Source organism: Schistocerca cancellata, chromosome 2, assembly GCF_023864275.1.
Source record: "Schistocerca cancellata isolate TAMUIC-IGC-003103 chromosome 2, iqSchCanc2.1, whole genome shotgun sequence".
Lineage (NCBI taxonomy): Eukaryota > Metazoa > Arthropoda > Insecta > Orthoptera > Acrididae > Schistocerca > Schistocerca cancellata.
The window spans coordinates 257,934,817-257,947,390 of NC_064627.1; the positions used below are offsets into that span (position 1 = coordinate 257,934,817).

General features: G+C 45.6%; 5 non-coding genes across 5 annotated transcripts; all 5 read left to right on the forward strand.

Annotated features, from left to right (window-relative positions):
- Window positions 1-43: 43 nt before the first annotated feature.
- Trnal-aag (transfer RNA leucine (anticodon AAG)) lies at window positions 44-125 on the forward strand. The gene has a single exon. It is a non-coding gene; the product is annotated as a tRNA-Leu (tRNA).
- An 857-nt stretch (window positions 126-982) lies between these two features.
- Trnah-aug (transfer RNA histidin (anticodon AUG)) lies at window positions 983-1,055 on the forward strand. The gene has a single exon. It is a non-coding gene; the product is annotated as a tRNA-His (tRNA).
- Window positions 1,056-1,344: 289 nt separating this feature from the next.
- Window positions 1,345-1,426, forward strand: Trnal-aag (transfer RNA leucine (anticodon AAG)). Its single transcript has one exon. It is a non-coding gene; the product is annotated as a tRNA-Leu (tRNA).
- Window positions 1,427-1,506: 80 nt separating this feature from the next.
- On the forward strand, window positions 1,507-1,588 carry Trnal-aag (transfer RNA leucine (anticodon AAG)). The gene has a single exon. It is a non-coding gene; the product is annotated as a tRNA-Leu (tRNA).
- A 6,057-nt stretch (window positions 1,589-7,645) lies between these two features.
- On the forward strand, window positions 7,646-7,717 carry Trnah-gug (transfer RNA histidin (anticodon GUG)). The gene has a single exon. It is a non-coding gene; the product is annotated as a tRNA-His (tRNA).
- Window positions 7,718-12,574: the final 4,857 nt, after the last annotated feature.

The window sequence follows — 12,574 nt, forward strand, 5'->3', positions numbered from 1 at the left end:
GTGTCGTGCAGTGGTTTCTGGAGACGCGAAGAACGATGGCGCAGGTAGCGTGGCCGAGCGGTCTAAGGCGCTGGTTTAAGGCACCAGTCTCTTCGGAGGCGTGGGTTCGAATCCCACCGCTGCCAATTTTTACTTCTCGTTTTTGTGCATTTGCGGTGTGTTCTCGTGCGGTAGAACGCAGCTCCTGTGACCGCCGCGTCGCGGAGGTAGCGTGGCCGAGCGGTATAAGGCGCTGGTTTCAGGCACCAGTCTCTTCGGAGGCGTGGGTTAGAATCCCAAGGCTGCCAACGTTTTCTGTCTCGAAAACAGGAGCACTGATTGCCCGCCAAGGAAATAGCGCAGCAAAGCGTGAGCGTCGCTTTCTTAAATTGTCGTAGCACAGTGCGTGGTGTAACAACAGGATTCACCGGCGCAGTTTGGTCGCATGATTGCTGGCGTTCGTCTCCACGAGATACGTCCCGAGCATGCCGCTCTACAAAGTGGAAACGTTAATTTTTGCAGTTGTCGTCAAGTAGCTGGTGGACGCTTGCCGTGTTTGTTGGAGGAGCGCTTGTGTCGTTATCCGGTGTCGTCTAGTGGCTGGGATACCTGGCTCTCTCCCACGAGGCCCGGGTTCGATTCCCGGTACCGGAAGTGCACATTTTGTTGCTCCTCTTATGCGACTTGTCCCGACTTTGCTCGACTGACGCTTCGCTGACGCTTGCAGAAATGTACGTTAAGTATGAATCACGGCCACAAGTGACGGCGAGAGAGATGCGACACCTGTCCACCTCTTATCGGGGCACGTACCTGTGGTCAACTGACTTGGAGGACTGCAAGACATTGCCAGGCAGCTAACCACTCTCGTAAGTGTCCTAACAGCGCAGGCACGTTCATTTGCTCATATACATATAACGAAGATCGCGTCTGACACAGTGGGCTGAGCTTTGCTGTGTATCTTGCAGGTGCAGTCGCGACAACTGCTTCCGAGGGTGCCTCCGTGGCCGTGATCGTCTAGTGGTTAGGACATTGCGTTATGGCCGCAATAACCCAGGTTTCGAATCCTGGTCACGGCAATTTTGAAGGTTTTGCCTGGCAGTTGCTGCAATCGTGATAGTCACCCAGTGTTTGAAATCACAATGCTCCCATCATTTTACACTCATGTTCCGCAGACCGCAGGTTGCACTACCATTTCATTATCAACAAGAAATGCGGCCGCCCCAGAACGTGGGTAGCTGCCTGAGAGGTTAAATCTATAGTCGAAAGGGGCAGTTGTTTGAGGTGCGATGAATGAGCAGCCAGTCGCAGCAGAACAGGAAACTGTGTCGTGCAGTGGTTTCTGGAGACGCGAAGAACGATGGCGCAGGTAGCGTGGCCGAGCGGTCTAAGGCGCTGGTTTAAGGCACCAGTCTCTTCGGAGGCGTGGGTTCGAATCCCACCGCTGCCAATTTTTACTTCTCGTTTTTGCGCATTTGCTGTGTGTTCTCGTGCGGTAGAACGCAGCTCCTGTGACAGCCGCGTCGCGGAGGTAGCGTGGCCGAGCGGTCTAAGGCGCTGGTTTAAGGCACCAGTCTCTGCGGATGCGTGGGTTCGAATCCCACCGCTGCCAATTTTATTCCGGCTCTGGCTGTCTGCGCGTTAGGACGTGTCCGCCGCTGCTCCGTGTACGTTAGTGGTGCCGCCAAGTCCTGAGTTTTAGTTTGTTGCTCTTTGTGAATTTTTGTTTCTACGTGACTGGTGTCATTGTGCAAAGTTTCTGTGTGTTTCGTCCGTTATAACGGTTCTGTTTTTTAGGAATTTCGGTTTATTGCCGGGATTTCCTCTAACTGACGAAAAATGGCTGGAATTGTCCGGAAGAATACCCTGGTTTTCTCTTTCGAGAAGGAAACACGTGCAATGCAACCCACGGCTTTGGAAAGCCATGACTGGCTGACCGACGTCATTGGAGTAAGTTCTGATTATGTACATACCACTCAATTAGATGCTGACAAATACTGTGTTTTTGTCAAATTTTTTAATCCCGTGGATGTTGAGAAGCTGTTGTTGAAGTGGGGTAGTGTTGCTGAATTTGTGCATAGAGATGGGTCTAAAAGTAGTGTTTCGATTCGGAAAGCCGATATCACGTATAAAACTGTAAGAGTGCTAAACATTCCCATTGAAGTAGATAATCAGCTGATTAAAGAGGCACTTTCGAAATACGGGGAGATCCAGTCCATTGTCAACGAAAGGTGGTCAAAATTGTATAAATTGCAATGTTTCAATGGCATACGATCAGTAGAAATGGAAGTTAAAGCCAATATACCATCTTTCCTTTCTATTGCTGGTCATAAAGCGCATATCGTCTATTCAGGGCAGGTTCAGACATGTAACATTTGTAATGAAACGGGTCATTTCCGTCAAGACTGTCCCCGTCGTGTCTATGTCCTTAAAAATAGCCTTACGCAGCGTCAGCGACTTACGCTTAATGATGTTCTGCCTAACAATGATCAACCTCCCCCGGCCAGTAATGATGGAGCTCGTACTTCTGATGTAACTGCCGTAAATGTCGCTGATTTTCCTCCCTTGCATGTAATTACCGATCGCAGTTCTTCTACCCATGAATGCGATCTGCAAACTAAAAAGAGGCCTTTAGACACGACTGAAGACTGTTCTGACGATGCTGCATCACAGTCCAACCGTAAACAAAAGCAATGCAGTGAGGGTGCGGGTGAGGACGTAGACAGTAAACATGTGGCGGTGACGCCGGCAGCAGAGGCCCTCCCGCCGTCAGCTGCTGTTGCCACAGCGTTAGAAGACATGGACGCGAAAACACAGGCTCCGATCACGGCGACACAGGAGTCGAGTTCTGAGGAACAGCAAGCGATGGATCGGACTCAGCCTTGCGAATCTACAGACACACAGCACTCCCTCCCCGTTGCGCCGATGGAGGTCGCGGAAGGAACTGAAACTGGAACTAGACTTAACAAACAGGACTGTGTAGAGCCCACTTCCGCCCAATCGGCGCAAGTTGCGGATCACTCGCGGTCACACACTGCCACTGCAGAGGTTCAAAGACGCAGGCTAAAACCTCAACCGAACCTCAAAGCATCTCGTAACGCCGATAAACAAAAACTTGGAAAAGATGATGTGAAAGCCAAAAACGTATCATATGAAATAATTTCTGAAGTATCCCCCGAGAAAAACCCAAAGAAACTTGATGGTGCAAACCCCCACTGTAAAGATAAGTCTGACCCGGTAAAGAATCCGTCATTGAACTGACACAGCCAAGTCTAACTCGAGAAACGATACTGCTAAGTGCCACCATGTTCCTGCACATTTTCGGTGACAACGGAATTACCAATATGCCAAATTCGTAGTTGACTGTTTTTAGTATCATTTTTTTTCTTCTTTTTCTTATATTACCTCCAGGAGTAATTGATACTTTTCTCTGACAGTAGGGGTTTTTTTTTCCTTATTTTCACAAGGAAGCTACATGTGCCAAGCATACACAATAACAACTATAAACATTAACAGGATTAAGTCAGAACCGAAGATTGCTGCTCTCAAGGATTTCCTTTACGAATCAGGAACTGACATAGCTTTGCTGCAAGAAGTCGCGATGCCTGACCTTAAGGTTGCAGGCTATGTAGAAATACTAAATATCTCACTCGAAACAAAAGTGAGGACAGCAATTTTAATCCGGGAAGGGATCCCTGTAACTGATGTCGAGAGACTGGACTCGGGCCGAGCAATCGGTCTTAAAGTCTTTGACGTTACTATTATTAACCTGTATGCCCCGTCAGGGACCTCCAATAGACCGGAAAGGGCAAATTTTTTTAGAGAAGAAATAATATATCTATTACGGAAAAACCCGCCACAACTTTTAATTGGCGGCGATTTTAACTGTGTATTAAATAAAAAAGATCAGACTCCCAATTTTAATTGCTGTAACGAGTTGAAGCGGCTAGTTACGGATCTAAAACTCAGGGATACTTGGGAACTTAAATATCCCACTGTTGTTGCATATACGTACATAGCTACACAGTCCTGTAGCAGAATCGATAGGATATATGCGTCACAAGGTATGGAAAGATCCTTAGTTAAAGTCGAGACAATTCCTGTATATTTCTCCGACCATTGCAGTATGCTGGCTTCTATCAATTTAAAGGCACAACCAACTCGCCGCTTCAGAAGTCAGTGGAAGCTGAACGTATCTTTGCTACAGGACAATGAGTTAGCCGATGTTGTCAACGAAACGTGGAACATGTGCTTGCGCTCGGTAGATCGCTATGTGACTGTTACGGACTGGTGGTGCAACAGGGCAAAACCAAAACTGCGGAGCGTTTTAATTCACTACAGTCTCCAACGATCCCGTGAACTCAAGAACACCATAGAATTTTATTATGCAATGTTACGGAACTTGTATGAACAGGCGAGCATTTCCGGCATTCGTTTGGAAGACATTAAGAGAACTAAGGCCAAATTACTCCGCATTAAACAACAACAGCTGGAAGGACTAAAAGTAAAGTCGAAAGCCAAGTCATTATCAGGGGACGAAACTGCTTCCTTGTATCACCTCTTGCGACACGCAAAATATAGGAGTCGAACCTTTCTTGATGAGATCCAGACTCCGACCGGTCTGACCGTTACTTCACAGAAAGAGATCGTCAACGAGGTTTACCAGTATTACCACAATCTATATTCAGCCGGTCAGTTATGCCAAGAATCCTTTGAAGAATTTCTTGGCAGCATAGTTCCTCAGCTGTCAGAAGAGGACAATGAAGGACTTCTTACTGATTTCACTGAAGAGGATGTCCACGAAACCGTCCGCAAGTCTCCTTTAAAAAAGTCACCGGGGCCGGATGGGTTGCCCGTTGAATTTTATCTGCGATACTGGTCACTCATTGGAGCAAAGTTTACTCAAATGGCAAACGAGATTATCCAAGGAAAACCACTACCTGCTGCTATGAAAGAATGCACAATAGTACTAGTTCCAAAGACTACATCGAAGCGAAATCTACACAACTTTCGCCCTATTTCGTTGCTTAACTCCGACTATAAAATCATAGCTAGAATGTTAAATAACAGACTTTCACTTTTAGCCAAAAAAATAGTAAGTCAACATCAGTCATGTGTACCTGGCAGAACTATTTTCAAAAGTATTGCGGAATACAGGGATTTAATTGCCATCACCTCTGTGACGAACATTAAATGTGCCATTTGTTTTATTGATTTTCACAAAGCCTTCGACCGTGTGAATCACAGGTTCCTTCTTACAACAATGAGAAAAATCGGCTTTGACGAACGAGCTCTCAGTGTGGTCACGAACGTTGCGTTGGGATTCAGCGCAAGTATCTCTGTCAACTGTCAAAGAACTAAGCAGATCCAGATACGGCGCGGCGTTCCTCAGGGCAGCCCGCTTTCCATGCTTCTATTCGTCTTTTCCTTGGAGCCGCTACTCCGCAGTCTTCACGCCAACCTAACAGGTATTACGTTAGCAGGTCACAAAACAGTCACAAATGCATACGCTGATGATGTAGGCGTCGTATTACGGAACGTCGATGACATTTCCAAATTAGAACTGCTCATTAAAAAGTACTGCAGCGTGTCGGGAGCTACCACCAATGCTAATAAGAGCAGATTTCTCAACCTGCGGGGTTTTCAACACGTAACTGTCACTTGGGCAACACCGGTCACTCAGTGCAAATCACTTGGAACGACTCTGACTACGTGTCCAATAAAAATGGCGGCCATTAATTGGAAAACTACATCCGGATACATTCAAGGAGCCATCAGAGAAAATCTGCACCGAACTTTAAATCAATTTCAGAGAATCCATTTAATTAATAACTGCCTCTTATCAAAAGCTTATTATACGGCGCAACTCTTTCCACTCCCCACCATGATCGCTGGAAAGATAATGTCACTCGTCACTAACTACCTATGGCGAGGTGAAGTGTTTAGAGTGACTGGGAGAACAGCTACCCTAGATCCCAGCAATGGCGGTCTGGGATTAACTGACATTAAGAACAAGGCCTCTGCTCTTTTCCTCAAACGGACCACTAGTCTTCTCAACGAAAACGCTACAAGCATTACAACTAAGTTATTTGAAATTCTTAGACCTGCAAGTCTCCACGCGCCAGTTGATGTGCAAAAACTCAATCCCCGTCTTCGTCATGTGCGTACATTTTTCGTCGATCTGAGTTATATCAATAGCGAAATAACTAATTCGCGGCAGTTAACGGCCCGAGCAATTCTGTGTCCCAGAAAGAAAAATGAAGGGAAGAATAAAATAGAGGAAAAATATCCGCATTACGATTGGGCAACTATATGGAAGAATATTAACCTGCGTGGTCTCTCCTCCGACGCAAAAACATCTTGGTACAAAACGGTCAACAATATAGTTAGCACCAACGAACGATTGCACTCAATCGGGATTAGCCAAACAAACCTTTGTCTCAAATGTAATCTCCTCGATACAACAGTACACAGATTCACGTGTGCTGGGCATATGCAGAACTGGAAATGGTTGAGAGACCAATTGGCTTTCCTGACAAGATCATCCACCGACAATTTTCAGCCTCTGATACTTCTCCGGCCACAGATACTGTATTTCCCTGTCACCAAAAATAACTCAATTCATTGGTTAATGGGAAAATACGTTAGCTATTTCATTAATAACTTAGGGACCGACAATATCATTGATTTTCATATGTACCTGAAAAATGAATATGATAGAGTAGTTAAATATCCAGGCCATAAAAAGATGTATTGCAACATGCTCAAAATTGTCTTTGTGCGACTGGGAATCGGATGACAGCGAAGAGCAACTATCTTTTATACAACAATAATCGGAGAAGCAAAGAACACTATATGATTCAGTTCATCTTTAAATTAAAAGCACCACATTTAAGTAGCAACAAATGAAGGTAGTCCCGAAATTTATTTCCCACATTTATTAAGAGAAGAAATTCATTTATTTAACGATTATCCTCAAACAGCGCTTCAATTCAAATTTTTTTCAATTATGAGGCCTAGCAAAGATCGGCAATTAATAATTAAAAATTCAAAGCACGCAATACATGGATATTCCGCCATTAGGTGACGGATGAGGGGCGGCATTGAGGCCAGGCCTCAGCCTTTTTTGACCCCTGCCCTCCTTGCCGACGCTTATCTGACACAGAAAGCTTTAATAAAAAAAAAAGTTGGTAGGGCGTTCGCTTTGCTAACGGAAAAAAGCGCCTAAAAATAAAATTTAAAAAAAAGTGGCTAAAAAAAAGAAAGTGGCTGGGATGCCTGGCTCTCACCCACGAGGCCCGGGTTCGATTCCCGGTACCGGAAGTGCACATTTTGTTGTTCTTATTATGCGACTTGCCCCGACTTTCGACTGACGCTTCGCTGACGCTTGCAGAAATGTACGTTAAGTATGAATCACGGCCGCAAGTGACGGCGAGAGAGATGCGACACCTGTCCACCTCTTATCGGGGCACGTACCTGTGGTCAACTGACTTGGAGGACTGCAAGACATTGCCAGGCAGCTAACCACTCTCGGAAGTGTCCTAACAGCGCAGGCACGTTCATTTGCTCATCTACATATAACGAAGATCGCGTCTGACACACTGGGCTGAGCTTTGCTGTGTATCTCGCGGGTGCAGTCACGACAACTGCTTCCGAGGGTGCCTCCGTGGCCGTGATCGTCTAGTGGTTAGGACATTGCGTTGTGGCCGCAATAACCCAGGTTCGAATCCTGGTCACGGCAATTTTGAAGGTTTTGCCTGGCAGTTGCTGCAATCGTGATAGTCACCCAGTGTTTGAAATCACAATGCTCCCATCATTTTACACTCATGTTCCGCAGGCCGCAGGTTGCACTACCATTTGATTATCAACAAGAAATTCGGCCGCCCCAGAGCGTGGGTAGCTGCCTGAGAGGTTAAATCTATAGTCGAAAGGGGCAGTTGTTTCAGGTGCGATGCATGAGCAGCCAGTCGCAGCAGAACAGGAAACTGTGTCGTGCAGTGTTTTCTAGAGACGCGAAGAACGATGGCGCAGGTAGCGTGGCCGAGCGGCCTAAGGCGCTGGTTTAAGGCACCAAGTCTGGCTTTAGCTGCCGCAGCGGTCGCACACTCCTTAAGTTTGCTCCGTGAACGTTCAGTGTTTACGCCAGTGTTGTCGTGTTTTGTGCTCGTTTATTGACGTTTTGCACGTGAATTAAGCATTATCAATTGAGCATTTGGTCTTCTTTCGTGTCATTTTTCTACGAAGTGCCGTTGGGATTTCGGCGTTGTCCGAGATTTCTTCGCTGCAGAACACCATGGCAAACTCCGTGAGAAAAAACACCGTGATTTTCACCTTCGACAAGTACACCCGTCGAGTACAGCCCTCTGCACTTGAAATACACGACTGGATTACCGAGGTAATTGGCCTTCATTTTGAATCTGTTCATACCATGCAGCTGGACTCTGATGAATACTGCATTTTTGTAAAGTTTCACGATTCCGCGAGTGTAGACCGCTTTCTGGCAAAATTTGGTTATAAAACGGAATTTATACACCGTGATGGTACTAAAAGTACTGTCAAACTCCGGAATTCCGAGTCTGTAATTAGGAATGTTAGGGTTTTGAATATTCCCATAGAAGTAGACAGTTCGAAAATTAAAGATGTCCTTTCAAAGTATGGGGTTGTCAGGCAAATAGTCAACGAAAGGTGGGCTTCGCATTTCAAGCTGCAGTGCTTAAACGGCATTCGCTCCGTGGAGATGGAAGTGAAAGCAAACATTCCCTCCCACATCTTTGTTGACGGGCACAAGGCGCATGTTATGAACTCAGGGCAAACCCCTACATGTCATGTATGTAACGAGTCTGGTCACCTCCGTCAGGACTGCCCTCGCCGTGTATTTGTGGTAACAAATAACCTTACGCAACGCCGGAAATTAACACTCAACGATTTGTTGCCGGCCAGTAATACAACAGAGCCGGCGGCGGTCGTGGATCCTGTTACTAGCTCTGAAAATGTTGCACTTAATGTTAATGACTTTCCGTCTTTAAAACCTGCATTAACTGCTGAAATTCCGTCCCGTGACATCGAGATTCCCACAAAAAAGCGTCCTCTAGAGGACACTGAAAGAAATGTTGATGAGGACTCTTCCTGTGAAACACCCGTTGCCAGGAGGCCGAAGCCCAGTCCTGAATGGTTCAAATGGCTCTGAGCACTATGGGACTCAACTGCTGTGGTCATAAGTCCCCTAGAACTTAGAACTAATTAAACCTAACTAACCTAAGGACATCACACACATCCATGCCCGAGGCAGGATTCGAACCTGCGATCGTAGCGGTCGTGCGGTTCCAGACTGTCGCGCCTTTAACCGCTCGGCCACTCCGGCCGGCCCCAGTCCTGAAGATCTGTTGGAAGTGGAAAAAGGAGATGGACTGAAGGTCGATGTGGCTCCCACTTCCGCACAAGGACTTTCACCGCCACGAACAGATAGTGACGCAGCGGGTAGCGACTTTTCACGGAAATGTGACCCTGAGCCTGAGGTCACGGCTGAAATAACCGCATCAAGTGCACAACCCATACAGTGCGAACCGTACGAGGAAGTACCAAGTAAAGAACCTGCTGACTCTGAAGCGCAACGTCGCGCCGAAGGAGGAAATAAACAAGCATCACCGCCTCGCCAGCAAAACGACACAACAGACACCACGCCGGAACCAAACATTGACGACTCGCTAGCCACGGCCGTTGCCCCATTCAGCCACCGCCGGCGGCTGCGACCGACACCGGGTCTTGCTGTCACGCGTCATCAAGCGAAAGCCACACCAGAGAAGAAAGACATCAAGAAAAAGAATAATAAATATGAAGTCATCAGGGCCAACACTGACGAGGAGAAAGAGAATGGCCACAGTGACTTATAGCAATGCATTGTCAGGATTTCAGGATACTTTTCTTCTCTAGCTCTTTGTTTAAAAGCAGTGCAAATTTTTCTAGGAAGTTAGTACATGTAATGGGCACACAGCTTGTAAAGATCGTGCCTTGTAGGGAAGCACGTTTGCTGCTATAATCATACCGAACCTCATCCCAAATAGCTTCTTCCGATATGTCTGTGCTGCAAGCTTATAGCATTACTACTATTAACATTAATAAAATACAGTCACCCTTGAAATTGGCAGCACTAAAAAAATTCTTGTACCAGTCCGGAACAGATATCGCGTTGCTACAAGAAGTTGCGATAGCGGAATTTCGGATCCCAGCCTTTTTTGAAATTGTTAATGTTTCTACGGAAGCCAATATCGGTACAGCCATTCTTATAAGGGAAGACATTCCGGTGACTGAAATCGAACGACTAGAATCAGGAAGAGCTATAGGCATAAAAATTTTCGATGTGACAGTGATTAACCTTTACGCCCCATCAGGAACTTCCCACAAATTGGATCGTGCGAAGTTTTTTCAAGATGAACTGATTTATTTATTGAGGAAAAATCCGTGTTCTCTTATACTAGGTGGAGATTTTAACTGTGTTTTAAACCAGAAAGATCAACAACCCAACTTCAACTACTCGCCACAGTTAAAAAAGTTAGTAAGTGATCTACACCTTAAGGATGTGTGGGAACTTCAGCACCCGACGTCAGTAGGGTTCACGTATATAACCAGCCACTCCCGCAGCAGACTAGATAGAATTTACGTGTCACCAAATTTGCAAAATTATTTATTAAACGTTGAGACTACTCCCGTGTATTTTAGCGATCACAGTACACTTTTAACTTGCTTTAATCTCAGTGTACAGCCAACCCGTCGATTCAGAGGCCAATGGAACTTAAATATCTCTGTTTTAACTGACGAAGAACTGGAACAGGAAATAAGGTTTGTGTGGACTGGTGGACTGGTGGACAAGGAGGGCTAAACCAAGGCTGCGGGAAGTTGTCATGCAGTATAGTGCAGCGAGGCACAGGGAGTTGAGGATTACAATGGAGTTTTATTATAAAGTTTTAAGAGACTTATATCAACAGGCCCATGATGACGTAATTCGTCTGAATGATATCAAAAAAATAAAAGTCAAGTTATTAAGCATTAAACGGCAACAGATGGAGGGACTCAAAATTAAATCGAAAGCCACATCAGTCGTAGCAGATGAAACAGCTTCTCTGTATCACTTGGTGCGGCATGCTAAAAACAGACGTCTAACTTTAATTGATGAAGTCCAGACGCATACTGGTACGAGGCTCACATGCCAGAAACAAATACTGGACGAAGTCCACAGGTACTATGAAACCTTATATGCCTCTACCACAGTGGAAGATGCAGCTCTCGAGGACTTTATCACTATTTTAGGTCCACAATTGTCGGGAACAGGCAACGCTGACATCCTGTCACCTATTACTAAAGATGAAGTGCATGAGGCAGTGCGTAACTCACCTCTCAACAAATCTCCGGGACTTGATGGCCTCCCTGTGGAGTTTTATGACCGCTACTGGTCTATAATTGGGGACAAGATCACTTCCATGGCAAATGAGGTCCTGAACGGAAAACCGGTCCCTGCAGAGTTTAAGGAAAGTAAAATAGTACTGATTCCTAAGAGTAAAGGCAAAACCAACTTAAACAATTTTCGGCCTCTTTCGCTACTAAATTCTGATTACAAAATAATTTCGCGTATTATCAACAAAAGACTCTCTGCCTTTTCCAACAAAATATGGAGTCATCACCAATCTTGTTCTCCGACCAGAACGATATTCGAAAATCTATCTGCATACAGAGACGTCATTGCAATTACCTCAGTGACAAGTATAAAATGTGCTTTAATCTTTATAGATTTCAACAAAGCTTTTGACCGCGTTAGTCATAGATACCTCTTTGCGACGCTGTCAAGAATGGCTTTCCACCCCCAGATTGTGAACATGCTAAGGAATATTGCAACAGGTATAAATGCGAAAATAGCAATCAATGGCCAAACATCTAAACCCATACAGATAAGGCGAGGGGTTCCACAGGGCAGTCCCTTATCAATGTTTTTTATTTTCAGTATCCTTAGAGCCCTTCCTCCGCACTGTCCACGCAAGATTAACAGGCATAACATTGAGTGGTGAGAAAACTGTCATACGAGCTTATGCTGATGACGTGGGCGTTGTAATAAGGAATAAGGAGGAGACAGTTACACTGGAAAGAGAAATCCAAAGGTATTGTCTAGCGTCGGGAGCGACAGCAAATGAAAACAAAAGTCAAATATTGAATCTACGGGGCCTAGATGACCTTCGACTGGCATGGGCAAAACAAGACAACAAACATAAAACTTTGGAAATAACCTTAATGGCATGTCCGATGCGGATGGCTGCTTTTAACTGGACGGAAACTAGGAGGAAAGTTCATGGTGCTGTAATGGAGAACATCCATCGAACTATGGACCTGGTGCAAAAAGTCAGATTCATCAACTCCTGCGTTTTGTCTAAAGCGTATTTCACTGCGCAGGTATTTCCAATCCCTAAACTAGTAGCGAAAGGGATCATGTCCACGGTTACCAATTATTTATGGCGAGGAGACATATTCAGGGTTGGTGCGACTACGGTTATACTGGATGTCAGAAACGGGGGCCTCGGTCTGGTGGATATTCGCAATAAAGCGTCTGCTCTGT